The 23,275-nt window shown below is 41.6% G+C and overlaps 1 protein-coding gene across 3 annotated transcripts in view; it reads right to left on the bottom strand.

The window, feature by feature from the left end:
- Window positions 1-21,959, bottom strand: part of CALD1 (caldesmon 1) — a 257,710-nt gene extending 235,751 nt beyond the window's left edge. The window contains exon 1 of one of the 3 annotated variants that reach the window (XM_058189680.1): window positions 21,805-21,959. The gene's annotated coding sequence lies outside the window, so the exon portion shown is untranslated. The remainder of the gene's footprint in view (window positions 1-21,804) is intronic. The other 2 variants (XM_058189682.1, XM_058189681.1) reach the window with 2 other exon arrangements.
- Between the last annotated feature and the right edge of the window lie 1,316 nt (window positions 21,960-23,275).

Genomic DNA, 23,275 nt, shown 5'->3' with positions numbered 1-23,275 from the left:
TATAAAAGTATAAAAATAAATAAATAAATAAGTAAATAAAAATCCTTCCCCAGCCATGCCCACCAAGCCATGCCCACAGAACCAGTAGTAAAAAAAACTGAATTTCACCACTGCCTATACCCCACCCCAGTAGTTGGTAGGTGAAGCAGAAGTATTAGCATGCTCAGACATTAAGAGAAATGATCAGCTGATAGTGGAAGAAAACAAATGGTACGTTTGTTGATTTAGAGAAGGCTTGGGATAAAATGAATAAGCTTCCATTTTCTTGAACAATTCGCCCTATTTAACGCCGACTGGACATTGCTGTAATCCTGTTTCAACAGGCCACTCATCTGTTTCCACAGTCAACTTCCTGACTACCGGAATGGATCTTTAAAAGGTCTGCAGTTAAAAATTTCCTGTACAGCTGCTTATACAGATTTATCTTTTTCATTACAAGCTGCTCTGCAAAAATCCTGCTGGCTACTGAAGCTCACTATGCAGTTCGTTTCTCCTTGCTAACGAAAAGCATTAAGGAGCTGACTGTGCTTTCCCTCTGTTAGGTTGAAGGTTTTCCAGCTAGACTGCTGCCCTCTCTAAACAAGCTTCAACTCTTTTTATAACAGAAAAAAGAAAGACTGTAATAATTGTCAAAGTTACTGTATGTATGTGATCTCCCCCACCGTTGGCACTTGGATCAGGCAGGATCCAAGGTAGGCACCCCATCGTCTCCACCGTGCGTTTAATCAGTTTTCCCAGCATCGTGTGTGCTAATAAATCATATCGTGTTCATAAATGCACTTGCATAAAAGGTTTCAGAGGTGTTACATTTCAACACTTCTATTAAATGGAATGTAGTTTGCAAAGCAGGCAGAATGGAACAAAGCAGTAACACCCAAGATAAAAATCATATATTTTCTCCAATGCAAAAGAGGTTTGGGGTCCTTCCAAATATAAATCACCACTGCTGAGGCACTTAGAAGGCAAACAGTCTATTAAACTAGCTCTTCTCATTATAGTTGGCCTACTGGGGGGTTTGCAGAGACATGTTTAGGAGTCTCAGGAAAATCCACTCTCATGAGCAAGTGTAAATTATCATGAACTTTTATGTAGAATATTTTTTTTAGCACCCGCATACACAAACACACATAGCTAAATGGCATTGTGTGTGGTTTTTTAAAATCTATTTTTCTCCCCGTATTTATTTCTTACTTATTATTTATGTTTCCTATGCTTTTAGAAGATGGTTTCAAGCTGTTCAGAGTCAATGACTCCTTGGCCAGGTCTAGCTTTTTATGACATTTAGGAGTGAATTACAATTAACAGAGCCCACTAATTCCGCAACAAGACTAATCAGAAAGATGACAGAGGAATGCAAGGTGAAAACACACACTCCTATGGCCCTGACACACTGCCAAGAACAAAATCATTAGTCTCTCTGTCTCTCTCTTACTTTGTTGGACTCCAGAGCAGAGGTGATATTCACCCGGTTTGCATTGGTTCGCCCGAACCGTTGGCGGTAATTTAGCCAAGGTCAACGAACCGGTAGCGATGGCCAGCTGGCCACACCCCTGAAGTGGTCCCCCAGTCGCCGCTTGCTCACCCTGCCCGCCATGTTTGTTGCCACCATGTTCTTCGCGCACGTGTACCCCTTGTCTTGCAAGTCCAATGGGATGCGCATGCGTGAAGAACATGGCAGCGACGGCACAGCAGCAGCTTTTTCTGTGACCACCGGTACTTTTTGGCAGCCTGCAGCGCCATCTCTTTGAGACCCGCTTTCGGGCTGCGGGTGGGCATGAGTGACATCAAGTTGGCCACGGCCACTCAGTCACTTGCCCCCCCCCCACCAAGCCCCCCCCCCCACCAAATTGGTAGCGAAAATTTTTGAAACCCACCACTGCTTCAGAGCCATGATAGTTTACACACAGTTTAGTAATTTTTTTTAATGGTAAATATCTGCAGAAGACATCATATTCACATGAAAACAATGTACAAAACACATTGTATTAGACAATTTAAAAAATTTTTTTTTGCAAAAACTCTGCACATATTAGGGAAACCGGCAAACCAAAGGGTGCATCTTTGAAACAATGTGTAACAGAATAAAGGGAGTCCTTGACTTACATTGAGCCCAGAATTTATCTTGCTATGTGAGAAATTTGCTAAGTTTTGCTCCATTTCACGACTTTTCTTGCTACGTTTGTTAAGTGAATCACTGCAGTTGTTAAGTCAGTAACACGGTTGCTAAATGAATCTGGCTTCCCCATTGACTCTGCTTTCAGAAGATGGCAAAAGATAATTACATGACACCAGGACACTGTAGCTGTCATGGAACCTGCCTTCCATTGAGGATCTGTATACTGCACGAATCAAGAAGAGGGCCGTGAAAATATTTACAGATCCCTCACATCCAGGACATAAACTGTTTCAACTCCTACCCTCAAAACGACGCTATAGAGCACTGCACACCAGAACAACTAGACACAAGAACAGTTTTTTCCCGAAGGCCATCACTCTGCTAAACAAATAATTCCATCAACACTGTCAGACTATTTACTGAATCTGCACTACTATTAATCTTCTCATAGATCCCATCACCAATCTCTTTCCACTTATGACTGTATGACTATAACTTGTTGCTGGCAATCCTTATGATTTATATTGATATATTGACCATCAATTGTGTTGTAAATGTTGTACCTTGATGAAGGTATCTTTTTTTTATGTACACTGAGAGCATATGCACCAAGACAAATTCCTTGTGTGTCCAATCACACTTGGCCAATAAAATTCTATTCTATTCTATTCATAAATATGAAACACTTGTCAAGCATCCGAATGTAAATCACGTGTCCATGGGGATGCTGCAACGGTCATAAGAGTGAAAAATGATCATATTTTTCTCAGTGCCATTGGGACTTTGAACAGTCACTAAATTTCAACTCCCAGAGTTCCTCAGCCAACTTTGCTTTTCTGGCTGAGGAACTCTGGGGGTTAAAGTCCCCAAGTCTTAAAGTTGCCAAGGTTGGAGACCCCTGCACTAAATGAACTGCTGTAAATTGAGGACTACCTGAACATACAAATGTGGTGTGAACTTCAAAACAACCCCCAAAACCTTAAGATCTGAAAGCTTTCAAGAAACAGAAGAGAAAGCTGAAAGAAACCAAAATTGACAAGTTTGACCTTTCCTTCCAACCTTCAAGAGAAATATCATGAGCAGAATCATATGTTCTGGATTTCCATATGCCTGTATCAGTTCCAATGCTGAATTCAAAACCTCGCTGCCACCATCATTATTTGCATTGGTTTAATCCTGGCAGGGCCCTTGACTGTGGTCTCTGGTACATCTGCATTGATGTCTATGCGTAGTGACACCTTTCCCGTGAACTCAAGCATCACGCAGCCAAATCCATCCCAAAACTGTCACCCGGTTTAAACTCCCAGATGAAGGTCTGGATTTCAAACTTGGCCAGGGATCTCAGTTTGAGGTGAGCCAAGAAGCAAGAGCCACTGGGGAAAGGCAGCTGTGGATTGAAGGATAAGCTCCTAAGCAAGCCTGAAAGTAAGATTGACAGCACAATTGGAAATGAAGTCAAGACCAAGGTCAGTCCCACAAAGAAATCAGGAATTCAACAGACATCAGGAAGGCCTTGTGGCTTAAGGAGGCTTAACAGGATTAAGTACACACACACACACACACACACACACACACACAAGTCCTGCTATGCTGGCTCATCATGGTGGGAGAGAGGATGTTCTTGAGAGGGATGATCAAAGAACATTGGAAGTGTATGCCAAGAGTATATCATCTTAGCAGAGACGCCATCTAAGGCCTTCCTAGGTCTTCCTTAGGTCTTCCTAGCTGCCCAGCTAAAGCAAGCAGACACCTATCTTGGACAGCAGTAATGGGGAAGATGCTGGAGGCAGTAATAATGGCAAAGGCTGGGTTAATTCAGACTGCTTGGAAGAAAGCAGCGGTGAACCACTCCTGAACTTTTACCAAGAAAAACATGTGAATAGCAAATCCAAAACGATTGACCGTATGCTGCCAATTGATGGATTTTTCAGGTTGACTGGGACTTATTGTGCCACTGAGGAAGACCTAAGGATCTTTCAGAGTGTCAGTTATTATATGAGTGGTTTAAATCCTTTGGGAGACCTAGTTGCCGATGTTGCCGTGCAGAACAAGGAACTCTAAAGACAGGAGTACAATAGATCAGTGGTAAAATGTAAAATTTGTTACTACTGGTTCTGTGGGCGTAGCTTGGTGGGGGTGGGGGTAATGTGACTGGGTGGGCGTGGCCAACTTTCTTTTTTTACTTTTAAAAACATTTTTTTAAACCTCTTCGGCCGAAGAGGTTGTTAAAAAATGCTTTTAGAAAGCTCTGACAATCCCAGCTGAGTTGCCTTCTTTGTTGTATTCTTTTAAACGCATTTTTTTTTGCCTTTAAAAGAAAAAAAAAGCCTCTGACGATCAGGCAACTCAGCTGGGATCGTCAGAATCCTTTAAAACCATTTTTTTTACAACCTCTTTGGCCGAAGAAGTTGTAGAAAAAATGCTTTTAAAAGGCTCTGACGCTCCCAGCTGAGCCGCGCAATCATCAGAGGCTTTTTTTTTTACTTTTAAAAGCATTTTTTCGGCCTGTTTGCTGTTTGCTGCAATGGAGCAAAATTGCTGGGAGGCAGAGACAAATTTCTTTTTCTTGTTTTCCGCACCAAAAAAGGTACGTGTGTCTTATAGTCCGGAACAACTTATACTTCAAAAAATATGGTATGTAGTTGAATTAAGTGTTCTGTTTTCTTCTGAAACTTTTATTTTCTTGGATTTATCCATGGCTGGCCTACTGGGGTCAAAAGCTAAATAAATCACATGTGGAGATATCGCACACTGGTGGTTGTGACGTATATTTTGAGCGACAAGGAGCCACAGTAGAGGGATGAAAGAGCCATATGCAGCTCCAGAGCTGCAGGTTGCCAACCCCTGGTCTTATTGCTAAAAAAGTTGCTTATTGCTTATTTGTAGCTTATTGCTACAAATTGACACTTTAGGGATCAGAAAATTGAGATGTAGAGAGTTCCATCACTTTCATTCAGAAGATCACATTCAGGCCATGAAAAAGAAAGACGGAAGATTATCGCTTTTATAGCTCGGAAGGGTATAGCAAGAACAGTACTTGGCTTCATTGCAATCAATAACCAAAGAATATCAATTAGACTCTGTGGACAATTATTTATTATATTTATTTGTTTGTTTGTTTATCATATTTTTATGCTGCTCATCTCACTGTTATAGCAGTTCTTTAATATGATGATCATCCAAGGTTATCCTCCAACCACTGATGCAGAAGAACAGGAAGTAGATGAATAGATGAGCTTTAGGCTCAAGTTCCATTTGAAATCGACAGAACATGTAAGCAAGATGTGCTGTTCGTGATTGAACGCTGGAATGCCAACACTAGAAATAAGTTTAAAGAGGAAAATGTATGACTTGGGAAACCAAAATGAAGCTGGATTCTGACGTATGAATTTCTGCACTCCACTGATTTCTTCATAGTTAACACTGTCTTCAAACAACCACAGGGACACCTCTACACAGGGCATCATCAAATGATGCATGTAGCAGCGATCACGTGTATGATATTACAGTAGTCCTTGACTTACAATGGCAATTGGGACCAGAATTTCCATTGCTAAGTGATGTGGTCATAAAATGTAACTGTATTGCTGAGTGACAGCGATCCTTGAAGTCCCAGTGGCCATTGTTAATTCAATCCCAGGTCATTCGGCAAGGTGACTTTTTGCCAGCTTTTCACAAGCAAGAAAACAGCAGGACGTTGCAAGTCCCAGGTGGTTTGCAGGCAGACTGGAAAGCAGGTAAGTGGCTAGGTGTGTGGGAGGTTTGAGGGTGCACAGGGCTACACAAAGTGGTGGCATAAAGGTGCGAGGAGATGTACAAGGGTAGAAGTGGTGTGTGGTGTGGTTCAGAGAGGGTGTACAGTCATGCATGAGTGACTGGCACAGAACAAGTGCAGAATAGCTTAGGTTTTTGCAGAATCAAGCCATTATGTGCACTAGAAATTACTGAACTGTGTAGGTTTTCACCTAGGTTACCTAGGCAGATGCTACAATATCCTATCCCAAATTTCCTGCAAGGCAGCTAAATACAGAACCATATATTTCTACTCCAAGGGCAGATTACTCTCAGCATCCCATTTTTCTTTGAGAGAAATATGAAAGGTCAAGATGGGGGTCCTTTCCCCCAAGAAGGCCAAAGTAGCTAGAAAAAGAAGCCACAGAGCTTCCTGAAAGTCCAGAAACAGACCAACATTCCCAACTGACTCTGGAAGCTAACTGCCAAACTGGGCACTTGCAGAAGGTCACGGGAGTGAAATGGATTGGTAAAACCCAGCTTTATGTTTATGATTCCTTCTATAGTTCATTTAATAAATAAATCTTAAATCTTAAAAATTACCATTAAGGTCAATATTAGCAATGGGATCAGCTTGGGGAAGACATTAATTAGTTTGCTTTTCAACTAACAGTGTTTTGAGAAGAAGAAGAAGAAGAAGAAGAAGAAAGAAGAAGAAGAAGAAGAAGAAGAAGAAGAAGAAGAAGAAGAAGAAGAAGAAGAAGAAGAAGAAGAAGAAGAAGAAGAAGAAGAAGAAGAAGAAGAAGAAGAAGAAGAAGAAGCGGTTTAAGTAGAAGTAGTCATTCCACTCTTGGTTCTGATGAACTAGGGAGTGATATGATTTTCTCAAAACTTCCTGAAGAACAATGGAGGAACTAAGATCAAAGAATACAAGGGATACCTTCCTCAAATCAATTCCAGTTCTCCAAATTACTGCTCTCAGCATTTGAGTTTTGAAGAAACAAGCAGGACTGCTGTACATTATGGCTGCTGTGAAGTGAGCCTTCGGGTGTCCATAACGCTCTGTTGCTTTCCAAGGATTTTTCACGCCAACTTGGCAGCACTTTGAAGCTGCTTCCAAAACTTCAGCTGAGCACCATTGAGAGTCGCCCTGACAGTTGTTTTGCTAACTCTGTCCAAGAGCCTGATAGCCACAGATAGGCCCAGAGTGAAAAGCAAGACCTGTCAGACCCAGATGCCATCCCCTTTCATTTTTAAGGAAAAGAACGAAGGAGAAAAGCACGTTCGTGTTCACTTTGCAACAATCTGTGACTTCATTTTGATGGAATTCTGAAATTCCCAATAGGACGCCCATCCCTAGCAAAGCTCCCATATATTTTTGTTACTGCTGTATTGCTGCATTATGACCATATGCTTTCCTGGAGGCTAATGAGGGCCGATTCCCTTTCATGCACATGAGGAAATGGCTGGAATAAGCAATGTGTGTTAGTTTATTGCGCCCAGGTATATAAGTCACCATAATTTACACTGATTACATCAAGAGACCATCTGTTTGCTTCCAGTATGGTCCTTCCTCTCACACTGATCACACCTGCACGGCAGCAGTATCACATCTGGTACATAAACTGCAACCTCGGGAGGCAGAAGTTTTATAACTCTTGGAAAATAATACTTTCTGCATCCCTTACTATACAATTGTGCAGCTTTGAGTGCAGCCACCTGCCTTTGGTTCTGCCTAATAGTCGATGACTGTTATTTCTCAGACGCTTTCCAAGGAAACCTATAGAGAAGTCGGTGGTTGAGTTGCCCTTCTAGAAAGAAAGTTCTTCTAAAGGTGTCACCACAACTAGTTGGGGTCAAAATCTGCTCTCTATAAAGTAGGTAGTGTTGTGCTCCGCCAGCAGCCTGCGGAGCTGGCAACCAAGTCAGACGGCGATGAGGCTAAGGAAGAACATGGGCCAGTCCTGGAGGCCGGGGAAGGCCTGGATGAGGGCTCTGCGTCGGAGGCAGAGGTGGGGCCAGGGCCATCGGGGAGTGAGGTGCGGACTCCAGAGCCTCCAGAGCCTGATAGTAGTGAGGCAGAGGAACAGGAGGAGCCTGTTCCTAATGCACGCATGAGAAGAGCTGCCAGAAGGCAAGAGCAGCTCAAGCAAAGAGGACGACTCGGGAATGAGTTAATTCTCAGTTGTTATAATAAAGTTTGTTTGTTTCTGCACTGACTGAGTTTCCTACTACCTACTTGGGCCTGGATCACAAAAGGTAGGGCAGTGGTGGGATTCAGCTGGTTTGCACCAGTTCAGGCAAACTAGTTGCTAAATTATTCCACTCCACCCCGCTATCAAAGCATTAAAGGTGATACCATAAATTTTGGGTGATGCGCCACTGTTTACCAAGCAATTCCCATTCTCGGATGATTTTTGGAGGATGCAAAGTCCACACAAGAAGGGGGTGTGCTCTTGCCTCAGTAGCCTTTAAAAATTATGCAAGAAGAAGGCATGTTTTTGCATGGATTTGGGAGGCTGCAAAGGCTGCAGAAAAGCATTATCCAAAGCTGCTTCAGAAATTGTCCAGTTACCTTAAAATATCTCTTGACTCTAATCCAACACCCTCTGGTTGGTACATTCATTTTACTCAGGATTTGGACTAAGGCAGAAACGCTTGGCCTTTGTGGCTCAGTACTGAAGCTTTGCAATGAAACCCTGTATTTCGGGGCTGTCAAACTCCCGGCCCGCGGGCCAGATGCATCACACCCTGGCCACGCCCACACCCAGTTTAGCGAAGGGGAGAAAAGTCCTGATATGTCACGTGACGCTGCCATGACGACGTGAGTTTGACTCCCCTGCTGTATTTTTTCAGTCTCTGGTCCGGGATCATTATTTGCACTTTTTTTGGAGAAGTCAAATTTCCATGGACGAAGCTCCTTCCTTGGTTTCAGTTAGCTTAAGTATTCAAGAAGCTCTTTTTATCTCCTGTCTTTGACTAAGGGGATAATTCTTTTCACTTTCTCTCTGGATGCCAAGAATATCGTATCTCTGCTTTCATCTCTGCTGCCTTGTTGACATACGTTGCAATTTCTTAGCTCTCCTTATCTTGGGAACAGATGACAAACCGATCTAGATAAGTGAGAATGCATGTTTGCCTGTCAGTTCTGAATCTGGGATAAGGCAAGGATCAACTTTACCTTCCCAAAGCTACTGCTTAATAAAACCATATTTTTTGGGGAAAAAAAATCTCACTGGTAACTGACTGTTTTCACGGAGCCAAGTACTAAAGTATGTGTCTTGGGCAATACTGTATGATTGTAAGGATATATTTGTTTCCACCTGCAGTGGTGACATGCACTGGCCGACAAGTGACTAGTTCTAACAACTTGTCACTTTTTCTTTTTTCCTCCAGATTCATTGACTCATTTCTTGGCCTTCATATTATATCTACACCTTGGCTGATTCAGACAAGAGCTCAACTTCAGTCCTTTGGCTAAGCCAGAGGTGTCCAAACCTGGCAACTTTAAGACTTGTGGATTTCAACTCCCAGAATTCCTCAGCCAACTGAGGAATTCTGGGAGTTGAATTCCCCCAAGTCTTAAAGTTGCCAAGTTTGGACACCCCTGGGCTAAGCCTTCCAATGACTATCTCTGGGTCTCTCTACTCCATTATCAGGTGCCATTTGGTTGTATCATTTTGCTGGTTGCAAATTTCTACTGCTTTTTTTTTTACCTTCTGCGCAGTCTAATTCAAGAAGTCCGTTTTCCTCAAAAGCGACTTCCTTGAGCAATTCCCCAGTCTCGGCTGTAGAACGATTATTGCTTTTACATCTTACATCATATCCTTTCCAGTGGTGAAATCCAATATTTTTTTTTGCTACCGGTTCTGTGGGCGTGGCTTGGTGGGCGTGGCTTGGTGGGTGTGGCAGGGGAAGGATACTGCAAAATCCCCATTCCCGCCCCACTCCTGGGGGAAGGATATTGCAAAATATCTAGCAAAAATGCACACATATGGAGCACTTCTTCAACCTTCCACCTCCATCATCCAGGGCTATCATCAAGATAGCCGTGGATAAATGTTTGAATCTCATGCTTACTGAGCATTTGTGGTGGCGCAGTGGTTAGAATGCAGTATTGCAGGCTAACTCTGCTCTCTGCCAGGAGTTCGATCCTGACTGGCTCGAGCTTGGCTCAGCATTCCATCCTTCTGAGGCCTGTAAAAGGAGGAGCCAGATTGTTACGGGCAATATGCTGACTCTGTAAACCACTTAGAGAGGGCTGTAAACAGTGGTGGGATTCAGCCAGTTCGCACCACTTCGGGAGAACCGGTTGTTAACTTTCTGAGCAATTTGGCAAACTGGTTGTTGGAAGAAATCATTAGGGCAGAGAACCGGTTGTTAAATTACTTGAATCCCACCACTGGCTGTAAAGCACTGTGAAGCTGTCTATAAGTCTAAGTGCTATTGCTGTTCATGTTTAGCAATGCTTCATATAAATATGTTAAATCCATAAATAAACATCAAGTGGGCTCTTCAACATTGAAAAATATTCTAAACCACCAGCAAGAGCAAATTTTCTCAGAAAATCGACGTTTTCCAAAACAAATGAATAAACGTTTACCCTCTGAATCTGATTGATACTTTTAATCAGGAGTTTCCAACCTTGGCAACTTTAAGACTTGTGGACTTCAACTCCCAGAATTCTTCAGCCAGCAAAGCAAAGCTGGCTGAGGAATTCTGGGAGTTGAAGTCCACAGTCTTAAAGTTGTCAAGGTTGGAGACCCCTGCTTTAAATGTACATGATCCTAGAATTTTATATTTTTTAAAAAAATTCCGATATTAATATTTCTTCTTGCCAGCATTACATCATGTTCCTCATCCCACCTTTTCATTGACTTTATATACTCATTCAGCTGGCACCTTTTTTTAAAAAAATCATTAACCTGCCATCACTCTCACATATACACTTTCTATTCTTTTCTTTTGATGAATTTAATAAATTAATACTTGTAGTAAGTGGGAATAAAAACTGTGATAGTTGAATTATTTATTTGCTTGCTTGCTTGTTTGTTTATTATTTATAAATTAATCAAATAAATGTTGTATTTTGATGAGGGTATCTTTTCTTTTATGTACACTGAGAGCATACGCACCAAAACAAATTCCCTGTGGTGTCCAATCACACTTGGCCAATTTTAAAAAAAAACATTCTATTCTATTCTATTCTAAATTTCTATACCACCCATTTCAGCTAAGTGATTTGGGGCATTTACAACGAACAAACCCGTGCTAAAGTCGCCACCTCATAGTTAATGTCTTGGACCCAGACTGGGAAGATTCAGATTCAAGTTCCCATCTGTTGATATTGAGTTACCTCATAGTTGCCATTATGAGAATAAAATGAGGAACACCCCATATGTGCCATCTTATACACCTGGGGTGAGTTTGAAGTTTAATAGTTAGTAGATTTGTGCCTACCATATTTTTTGGACTATAAGACGTACCAGTGTATAAGATGCACTAAGATTTCGAAGAAGTAAGTAAGAAAAAAAAGGGTTTTGCCCTCCCCGGCCCCTAGGAACACTCTGCAGGCCTCCCAAACCCTCTGTGTGCTGAGTTTTTCTCAAAAAACAGGCCCATTTTTCGCAAAAATGGGATGAACGGGGCAGGGTTTCAGGAAGCCAAAAATGGCTGTATTTGGTGCATAAGACGCACCAACATTTCCACCCTCTTTTAGGGGGGAAAAGTGTGTCTTATACTCCGAAAAATATGGTATTTTGTGCCATATCCATGCCACAAAGGTGTCCATGGGATACATTCAAAAAAAAGTCAAGATAGCAACTACACATGAAAACCAGATGGACCTTCAATTATAACATGGCAGCTCTCTTGATTTTCTTAACTACTCCCTAGGGACACCCTGCTCTGCCATCTGCCCCAATTTTTCTTAATTCTCTTGAATCTCTTTAGTGCATCACCATAACCATCCCACTCGGATCAGCTGTACATTTCTTTTTTTCTTTTTTGATTTTTTTGATTTTTTCTTTTCTTATATACATATTGTAAATGTACATTCTCTTGTCCATAAATACTCATACATATTTTTTTCTGAAGAAAGCGCAAAGATAAAACACTTTAAATTACATTTGGGTTTGCTCTTCTACCCTTTCTTTCCCTTCATTTCACAATATACCTTCTTCTCCTCTTTTCCCTCCCTCCCTCCTCGCCTCTCCTACTTTCTTCCTCCTCCTCTCCTTCCTCCTTCCCTTTCCTCTCCCCCACTCCTCTCCTCTTTCCCTCCTTTCTCACCTTCTCCCCTACTCTTATCCCCTATCCTATCTTCCTCTCCTTCCCCTTTCTTCCATCCCTCTCTCTCCTTCACCTCCTCTATCTTACCCTCTATTCCTCTCTTCTTTCTTTCTTCTTTGTTGTATAGTATTTCCCTTATTTGGTAACTGAGCAACTCCAATTTTTTAATATTATATACTTTCTTTTCAGTTTCTTTTCCATTTTACCCAATCTATCATCTATCCCCAAAAAAAAAAGGATCAGCTGTACATTTCTGTCTCCCTGCTATAACAGCCTTTGAGCTGTTCCCCTGAAAATCTAAAATCTTCCATTCTTGGACACAGATTATCATACAAGATGTTTATTTTTTTCCCAAATAAAGGAGAAAGCATACTTCAGTAACGGATTGTCGGAATAAACATGAGGAACTGGAAGAAGAGCTGCAACCAACTTAAAGGACAAATAAAAGAAATTTGTGTCCAAAGCATAAAAGTAATTTGAGAAAGACCCTCAGGCTTGACTCTCCTTACTTATCTTAAAGATAAAGGGAGGGGGAAGGCAAATTGAGACTTGCAAAACTGTTACTGTAACTTTATAAAAAAAAAAAGTAGTGTTAGAATTCATAACTTTGGTTTCTTAGACTGGTCCGCCTCAAAGGGTTGAGAACTTCTAAGGATCTCCTGGTGTAGACATGCATTTTATGGCTTTTTATACTTCTCTGTAGATTATGATAAAATATTGCTTCTCTTTTTGACTTTTGCAAAATAATTCTCAACACATTTGGTGGGCAGTTAAAGATTACATGCCCAATGGGACTTTTTTTGTAGCTATTTAAGGACATACAACAAGTGAACGTGTGAATGGCCAAGTCACATTGTTTTTAATTCTGTTGCATCTCTCAAAGGACTCACTCTCTATTTATTATTTGCATGAGCCAAGCAGAGAAATATGTAGTGAAAGTTTCCACTGAGCAAAATCTTTTCCAAGTAGGGTACTTTCCCACTGCTTTCCTAGTTCCAGCTGCTGAGATCATAACTATTAAACTCATCGGTAGGTTCACTGCAAATATTCAGCAAATTTCTTCTCCAAAGACTCATCCGTCTTTCTAAATTAAAGTTTTTGCCAAAGTTTTGGGTGTGTTACATGTGGTACATTTTTGTTGGTTGCTTTAAATCAGTGTTTCTCGACCTTGGCTGCTTGAAGATGTATGGACTTCAACTCCCAGAATTCCCCAGCCAGCTTGCTGAATTGAAGTCCACCCATCTTCAAGTAACCAAGATTAAGAAACATTGCTTTCGGTCATCAAGCTGCCTTCAATTTCTGTTTTCCACAGAAGCACCAGGAAGCGTACAAGTGGGATGACGATCAGGAAATGCTTCACATTCCATCCTATCTGAGCTTTTGACTGGAACTGCAGGGGTGTTACAGCCCATCAACATGCCAGTTGGTTTACCCCTAGAATGCATGACTTACCTTTCTTTCATCTCCTATTTCTCCCATGTCCGAGATACGTGTAATTTCTACTCATGTGACAAATGCAGTGCTGTACCATCACATGCCTATGGAGCAGCAATTAGATTTTTGGAAAATCACCAGCCTCCGATATGAAAAGAGTTCCTGTTGTGTCTGCGCCCCCTGAGCCGGGCCCCCTGCCAGAAAGTGACTTGGAAAGTGAGGGGGAAGGGCCATCAGGACTTACCTCGGGAGCACCGGCTTCCCTGGCTCAGCTCCAGGAGCCAGAGGCAGGCCAGGTGGAGAAGATAACGAGGCCTCCGTCCCCTGACTCTTCCCTCCCCCCCCCCCCGGCCATGCTTCCAGACCCAGCTGATGGCAATCAGGCCTGGCTGGACCCTAGGTTTCATAGGCAGGAGAGGCGGGAACAACAAAAGCAGGGGTGGGGCAAGCCTAGGAAGTGCTGAGTCATGGAGCCACACCCCACAGGATATAAAAGCAGCAAGGGCTGCTATACCACTTCGTGGCGAGCTGATCAACTGCTTAAAGGGAGAGAATGAGAGCTGAAGTCCTGTTTGTTCCTGGTTTCCTGGCTGACTCATCGGCATCAAGAGAGATAACAGAGACACTTGGCAGACACTCGCTAGTTTGCTGCCAGAGCTGATAGTTGCCGGCTAATTAAGTCATCGCTCATGTCTCCCGGACTGAGTGGGGGGACAGAACAGTTCCAATATACTGTAGATCCTGCCCATGTAACAGTTTACTTGGGTTTCATAATAGCCCACTGTCTTCTCTCCTTTTTCTTGTCCACCAACAAAATAGATTTTGTTGTAAATAGATTCATCTACTTTTTTCACTCTGTATCAAAATTTATCTGCAAATTTAAATAATACTGCTATGACAGGGGTGTCAAACTCGATTTCATTGAGGGCCACATCAGGGTTGTGTTTGACCTTGGGGGGCCAGGGTGTGCATGGCCAGCTTGACGTCACTTGTGTTAGGGGTGCCTGTGGCGGTCTGAGTCCTCTGCCAATGAAAATGGGTTCCCAAGCTCCATTTTTGGCTGCGACAGCTTCCTGCAAACCTCTGCCAGTGAAAATGTTTCCACTGGGAGAGGCATCGCGGGCTGCTCCTTCACTGTTTCCAGGGCAGCCCCATGGGCCAGATCTAAGCACCCCATGCCCGGACCTTGAGTTTGACACCTCTGATATATAAATATATAAATATGTGAAATGTGTGTTTCAATAAATATTTATGTATGCTTTTCCCTCCAAATGCTTATTTAAAGAATGTAGGTATCTCCATAAAATTTAGAAATCAGGGAAGTCTACTGGATCCCTCGATGCTAAGTTGCATGGTAAGAGGTACCAGTAGCTGAATTTCTATAGAAATTCATAAGGATGCTTCAAATAACATTAATAAAGTCTCATCAAATGGATACACACATCAGACAAAATTCACCCAGTTTAAGTGGGGAATGGGCTAAATTTCATAAGATTGGATTGTACCTCCTAGCTACAATTTTTCTTCTTCTAATATTTAAAACATTACATGGTGCACAGAACTATGGATTTCTTTGCTGAGGGCACTGTGAATCCTTATGGAAGCCAAACGTAGCACCTGAAAATTTTTTCTCGTTTTCCCTGCTACAGATATTCTTGTTAAAACCTTGAGCACCTATAGAGAAGACATTTATCTAAAGTTGGGGTGATCATGCATTGAATATTCCACAGTGATAAGACTTGAACTAGAATCAGATCACTGGCTCCAAGGATCGAGTGAACCAGCTTCCAGGTGAAAAGGCATAATATATATCGTCAGCTGCAAATTCATTTGTAGAACTGAATTCTACAATTCTAGAATTGAAGCACTTGTGAGTCTACATTTACATTTTGGTTTTGAGCTTTCTCATGAGAGCTGCCTAATTTGATGGTTTTTAAATTTTTCGGCCATTATAGAATATGTTATTTTAATTTGCTGTTTTAAAATTGTATATTGTATTGTTTTAATTTGGCTGTACACCTCCCTGAGTCCTTCGGGAGAAGGGCGGTATAAAAATTTAAATAATAATAATAATAATAATAATAATAATAATAATAATAATAATAATAATAATAATAATAATAATATCTTCATACTAATGAGTTAGATTTAGAGTATATTTTGACTTAGAGTAGACTTAGAATACGTTTATTGTCTCTTTAAACATACACTAATCAGCATACATTAAAATGAAATTTCATTACATACAGCTCTCAAAGAGTCACCACTTCCGATATACACTACATAAACATGGCAGAATAAATGAATGAATAAATAAATAAATAAATAAATAAATAAATAAATAAATAAATACAAGATTATGCATATACCCACATATAATATATGACACAGAGAAACAACACAATCTAGTCATGTGAATTTCGTTGTATGGGTATATTGTGTATATACGTACAATGACAATAAACTTTATTATTATTATTAGTTCAGATGTATAAATGTAAACGGCAAGAAAAATGAATCTTGAGAGTTTACCAGACAGATGGCGTAGGGAACAAAGCTGTTACAGAATCTGGTGGACTTGCTAGAAATACTTCAAAACTTCCTCCCAGAGGGGAACAACAGAAATAGACCTAAAGTGGGCAGGTGGGGTCTTTAACAATGCTTTGAGCTCTAAGCACATAGCACTTATAAGCAGTATCCTGAATGTCCAGAAGCGAGTTTCCTATAATCTTCTCAGCTGTCCTCACCACTCTCTGTATGGATTTCCTGAGGCACTGCAGCCACCAAACCAAACAGTGATGCAGTTTGTAAAATGCTCTCAAGCCTGTCTCTCTAGAAAGTGGCCAGGACAGAAGGAGAACGACAGAAGAAGAAAGAATATATTTTGAATGACATACTTTTGCATGTAGCTGAAGTTTTGAAAGTACAGTCAACTGGGATAAATAGACAATGTCATGCTTTTTGTTTCTTTAAACTGGCAGATGGAATCTGAAAGTAGCATTTACAAATTCGGTCTCATTCTTTCCACTCCATCTCTAGTTAACTGTATTCATTTCTACATTAATGACTATTTATTTGCAGGTGCACCTCTTTCCTAGAGTGATTAAAGGGCATTCATCAACTCATTTATCTAGGAGTGAAATGCAGCAGGTTCTGACAGGTTCTGGAGAACCAGTAGCAGAAATTTTGAGCAGTTCAGAGAACCGGTAGCAGAAATTTTGAGTAGTTCGGAGAACTGGCAAAATATCAACTCTGGCTGGCCCCAGAGTGGAATGGGAATGGAGATTTTGTAATATCTTTCCCCTAGAGTGGGGTGGGAATTGAGATTTTGCAATAGCTTTCCCCCAGGTATGGGGAGGGAATGGAGATTTTGCAGTACCCTTCCCCTGCCATGCACTAAACACCACACCCATCAAGCCACACCCACAGAGCTGGTAGTAAAAAAACTGGATTTCACCAATGCATTTATCCATTCTATTCATTTTCAAAAGGCTGAACGTGTTCCATTCATGGACAAAGGGCTTCCAGGCAGGCAGCCTAAATATATAATTTAGAAGATCGGTGCTTGGAATGGTGAGATCACTGGGCTTATCAGCAGATTATGATAGAAACTATTTATAACCCAAAGCAAAAAAACTTGCATGTTCATATACACCACTGGCAGCCAAGAGACACGCATGCTCCCAGTTCAGAGGTGGGTTTCAGCAGGTTCTGACCAGTTCTGGAGAACCAGTAGTGAAAATTTTGAGTAGTTTGGAGATCCGGTAGTAAAAATTCTGACTGGCCCCGTCCCCATCTATTCTCTGCCTCCCGAGTCCCAGCTGATTGGGAGGAAATGGGATTTTGCAGTAACCTTCCCCTGGAGTGGAATGGGAATGGAGATTTTGCAGTATCCTTCCCCTGCCACGCCCACCAAGCCACACCCACCAAGCCATGCCACGCCCACCAAGCCACACCCACAGAACTGGTAGTAAAAAAAATTTGAAACCACCACTGTCCCAGTTGCCAGTTGGAAATGGGCTACACGCCGTGGATAAGGAAAAGATGAAGAGGGAAGCATTAAAGGAAGACTTCTGTGGAATCACACGGGAAGCAGGATCTGATAAAAATGAAGTAGGGGGGAAGGGAGATAGTTGGGCAACAGCAGTCATATTACGACAAAGCTTGGTATTCGCTTAAGGTTGCCTTGCGGTAGAAAAGCTGTCATAGAAAACAGCAAAAGAGAATTGAATATTTCCGTAGCTGCCTCAACAAAAGGATTGCAATTCTCCAACCGCCGTGGGAGAACAGGTGGTAGGTTCAGAAAAGGATAGGAAAGTAAGACTGTGGCAATTGCCAGGCAGAAGACGCTACTGTGTCATGAATAGAAGACATTCTATCTTACATTCTTATATCTTTTGGCTAAATGTGGTCTTAGGTTGTCAGAGGCAACTGGACATTCTGGTTTTTCTTTGAAGACGTTTCGCTTCTCATCCAAGAAGCTTCTTCAGCTCAAGACCATGACCTGAGAATCTCCCTAGACACTTGTCTCAAGTTGTAATGCAAAAGAAACAGATATGACTCTGTTTCCAGGTATGTTGGCTGTTTTTCTCTAAAAAAAAAAAGCAATGAACTCAGAATCTTTTATTCTACCTCCCTAACAGAGAAGAGAAAGATAAAATCACTTCTTGATATATTACAGGCTACTATGCCACACTTTTTCTGATCTATCTCAAAGCACCCAAGAGGCCATCTTCCAAACTATGCAAAGAACTTAGTCCATGCCTGCTTTCAAAAAATAATGGCTTTATACTGAACAATGCAACTAGACATGGCCCAAGCAAATTTGTTTTGCTGAAAATATCAACTGCAGAAGGGCAAGGTTAGGAATATAATTCAGAACAGGGTTGCATTGGAGGGGTACGAAAGGGTTAACAAAGCTGAGTTATAGGCAGCTGTTGGCACTAAACCAAGAACTGAGTCAGAGAGTTCAAGCCAAGAGATGCTGAGAAAAAGCACAATCAAATCGGGAAAACCATTTTGCTCACTAGCTTAAACAGCAAACTTTTTATAGCCTTTCCTAACCAGGATGGGTTCATGGGTCATCCAGCATGGATGGATGAGGTCAGGCCAGAATCTGAGGACATTTCTAACCATTCCAAGCTGTAATTCCCATAGTTGATACTATAAGGAGGAGGAGGCAGTGGTTATACCCCATGATTCTGAGCTTCTTCCTCTTCAGACCAGGTGGTACCAACCTGTACATGATTGCTGTGACCCAGGCCCAAGTAGGCAGTAATAAACTTAGTCCATGGAAAAACAAACTTTATTCAAACAGCTGGGAATTACTTCATTCCCAGCGTCATTCAACTCAAAGTAAAACAAATGCCTCCCAACACAAATTCCTCAGTTATCTTACAAACCTTAGGCCCTTCCTGGCAAACATCTAGAAGCCACAAAAACAAAGATGCATACAAAGCAGAGGATGAAGCAGAAGACGCAGCTACAACATTGTTTTCCAGCAAAGCTGAAACACCAGTGCTGGTCTATTTTAAGCCTTATGGGAGGGGCCAATCATCTCTTGGCCATACTTCCGAGTTGTTCTCTCTGCTTGAGCTGCTGTTGCCTTCTGGCAGCTCTTCTCATGTGTGTATTAGGAACAGGCTCCTCCTGTTCCTCTGCCTCGCTATTATCAGTCTCTGGAGGCTCTGGAGTCCGGACTTCACTTCCCAATGGCCCTGGCCTCACCTCAGCCTCATCGCTGTCCGAATCTGTTGCCAGCTCCGTAGGCTGCTGACGGACCACAACAATGATCTCCCACGTTACAATTACTTTGTCCTTCTAATTCTCAGGCAGTGGGACTATCTCTATCATGGCTGCCTAAAGTCATAAATAGTCAATGCTTCTTCAATGTTATCATATATTATAAGATCACAATTGTGTACAGGTAGTCCTCGACTTATGACCACATTTGAGTCCAAATTTTCTGTTGCTCAGTGAAACATTTGTGATGTGAATTTTTCCCCCTTTTACAACCTTTCTTGCCACAGTTGTTAAGTGAACCATTGCAACTGTTAGTAACAGGGTTGTTAAACGAATCTGGCTTCCCCCTTGACTTTGCTTGCTAGAAGGTCACCAAAGGTGATCACATGATCCTGAAGCCGTCGGTTGCCAAGCACCTGAATTTTGATCATATGACCATAGGGATGCTGCAACGTAAGTGTGAAAAATGGTCATAAGTCACCTTTTTCCAATGCCGTTGTAACTTTGAATGGTCACTAAATGAACTGTTGTAAATCAAGGACTACATGTACATACTTGTCATCTCAAATTGAGCTATTCCTAGCTCAATAATGGTGATGCTTTCCTTTTTCAAAACCATCCCTTAAAGGAGGATGCTCTTGCAGATGGACCAATGGAAAGCTGGTAGAATTGAGGATAATAAGAATTTGTTGTAACTTCAAAGCATCCACCCTTTGGCCACCTCAGAACTAGATACATGAAGAACCACCACATTCTATTTCTGACAATTGTTTTCTTTGGAATAATTTCTAAAGCCATTTCTCTTTCATCAAACTAAATGGGAAGTGATGGAAAACAAAATTTCTTGCCTTACCCTAGAATTAATAATCTTTCCATATCATACCTATGAGATTGCATGCTTGACAGGGAATTTCTTCCATAATGATCACTCCTGAATAATACCAGTGTCATCAAACACATCTCTCAGCCTAATCGTTATTTTTTTTAACGTGCTTTATGCCTTTAAAAAAAAAGTTCCGCTTTAATAAAATTAAAAAGTTCAATTTTAATCAAGCCTACAGAGAAAAGACTTGGTGTAGCCCAACAACTCTTCTGTGTCTCAAATTGCAAAGGCATTTGCGTAGAAATTCCTGGTAGGATTTTTTTCCCCCTGTAATGTTTTTATGACCAAAAAAGAAGAAGAAGAAGAAGAAGAAGAAGAAGAAGAAGAAGAAGAAGAAGAAGAAGAAGAAGAAGAAGAAGAAGAAGAAGAAGAAGAAGAAGAAGAAGAAGAAGAAGAAGAAGAAGAAGAAGAGGAAGAAGAGGAGGAGGAGGAGGAGGAGGAGGAGGAGGAGGAGGAGGAGGAGGAGGAGGAAGAGGAGGAGGAGGAGGCAGAAGAGTTTCTAGAAAATATTTTGCTCAATAGTCCATCAAATACTTTCTGAGCAAACGCTCCTTGTGCTGTGATTGAATGAGGAAAAGGAATACCTTTCCCCACTCCTTTAAACTGTCCTTCTATTGCTTTTCTTTTTTTTCCTCCTCATCATGATTAGCCTGGACAAACTCAATGCTTTCTGCTCTGTTAAATTCTTTGAGCATGGCAAAAATGCTCCATTTTTTTAAAATCTACTTTCTCCTTCCTTCCTTCCTTCCTTCCTTCCTTTCTTTCTTCTCTCTTTCTGAAATGAAAACCTGTCTCACCCACATACAAACACGACTGTCCAAGAGAATCATCACCCATGGACAGTTTCTTGTATGAACCAGAAAGCGTCCTTCATTAGAAAGGTTTTGGCTGTTGGGGAGCAAGGGTAGACATTGAAAACAGATGGGACTCTATTGTCAACAAAACTTCCCCTCCCACAACACCACCATCTCCCTTTCTAATGAAATACAGCCTGGACAGGACATTTATTCCAACAAGATATCAAATCCTTAATCTTAACCAGAATTTGCCCGATCTGGGTTTGTTGCTAGGTAGCTTTTTGGAATTTGACTTTGGCATCACACACACACACACCATTCTCCTGCTTTTAAAAAAGAAAAGCCCAAAAGGGAGAGGCACACCTTTCATGTCAAGGCTGAGCAGCAGGCATGGGGGGAGGGGGGGAAACACAGGTGTTTTTTTCAAAGGGGAAAAAGGGGAAGACTGCACTGCAATGCCAGATGTGCTATTGAAGGACCCATCGGTTGAATCAAATGCAACCACCTCTCCCAAACACACACACACACACACACACAAAGGAGAGAAAGAGTGCCCTGTGCATGAGAAAAATCTGTCTGGGCGATTGCACGCATGTCCGTACGAGTGATCCGTCGCTCTCCTGAGACAGAATGTTAACCAAAAGTGACCCGGATTTAACTCAGCAAAACCTCCATCCTTGTTGATTCCCCCTGACGCCACATCAAAAACTCCTCTGCAAACAATCCACGGTGGAATTTGCAAAAAAAAAAAAGGAACAACGGCAAGGCGCCCTGTCTTACTTTCGATGAGAGCATATTTAAGCCCTTACCTCTGTAGCAAAGCCCAACTCTCTGGTCAGTGTTGGAAGGCAGTAGTGGCCGTCCAGATGAGAGCACTACTGCACGAGTGAGGCTCTCTGGCTGTCTCTAAACCCCACAAGCCCAATTCACGAAATTGCACTCTTTCCTTGGCCCCTCCCAAAAGTTAGTGCTAAGTGAATACATATCCCTGATGTTTAGAATTGGCAGCCAGTGGCCGGCATTGTCCTCCATTTATTCTAAAAAACAGCCAATGGCTTGGCTGCAGCCAAAGGTGGGGTCAGCCAGCCTAAGAGATGCCTGTCATTCTCCAGGCACATTCAGGAAGCTGCTCATAAAACACACACACACACACACACACACACCACACACACACAAAACCTAAAAACCTCTGAAAATTCATACAGGCTGCCAAAATTGTCTTGTTCCATGCACTTTTTTGGTTATCCTTCCCAGGGCCTCTGAAAGTAAATCCTCTGTCAAGAACAATCATAAGAAATGTTAATCTTGGAGAAAGAGGCTCTCTTCTTAAACACAAATGGAGGTGCTCAAAAAGAAATCCATTTAAAAACCTGGACAGGGAGGGAGGGAGAGGGGGAGAGAGAGAGAACGAACACGAAGGGATCCAGCTATTTACCGATACTTTCATTCTGGAGAGAATGCAGGGAATAACAACATCAAGCAAGCCATTTGCCACAAACAAAATAGAAACGACAGTATATATTTTGGAAATGAATACCAGATGTTTTAAAAGAATGTCCTTTATCATTCAGAATTGGCTGGGAACAAACGGGGAGAGGAGGGTGCAAAAGATGGCGAAGCCAACTCTGAAAACATTCTGGGTAGGGAAACAAGATTTTTTATTTGCATAAAATAAAATAAATAAATATTTACACATTTTTCTCCTCCCTCCTTCCCCCAAAAAACCTTCTTGGTTATTTCTTATGGCATGTACACTTTTAGAAAACATATCCCTGATTATAACTTTTTCACACATATTATTAGGACTAATAATCTAATGATTATTATATTATAATAATCTAATGATTAGGACTCTCATCTTATTATGAATATCATCTAATGATTAGGACTATTTTTTTTTTATTTGAATTTATATCCCGCCCTTCTCCGAAGACTCAGGGTAGCTTACACAGTGTTAATTATTAGAACTATCATCTATCTTATCATTTATATCGATCGATCAATCGATTGATCTATCCATCTACAAAATAACAAAGTGAGAAGGGACTTCAGAGGCCTTCTATCCCACCCCTCCTCAAGCAAGAGACCCTAGACCATTTCAGACAAATGGCTGTCCTTTAAAACCTCCAGTGTTTCTTAAAAACTTCCACAACTTCCAGAGGCAAGCCATTCCACCGATTAATTGTCCTCACTGTTAGGAAGTTTGTCCTTAATTCCAGGTTGCAATCTCTCCTTGATTAGTTTCCATCCATTGTTTCTTGCCCTGCCTTCAGGTGCTTT

This window comes from Ahaetulla prasina, chromosome 7 (genome assembly GCF_028640845.1).
Source record: "Ahaetulla prasina isolate Xishuangbanna chromosome 7, ASM2864084v1, whole genome shotgun sequence".
Taxonomy (NCBI): Eukaryota; Metazoa; Chordata; class Lepidosauria; order Squamata; family Colubridae; genus Ahaetulla; species Ahaetulla prasina.
Note: the sequence above shows the minus strand (reverse complement) of the source record. Positions and strands in the feature narration are given on the sequence as shown.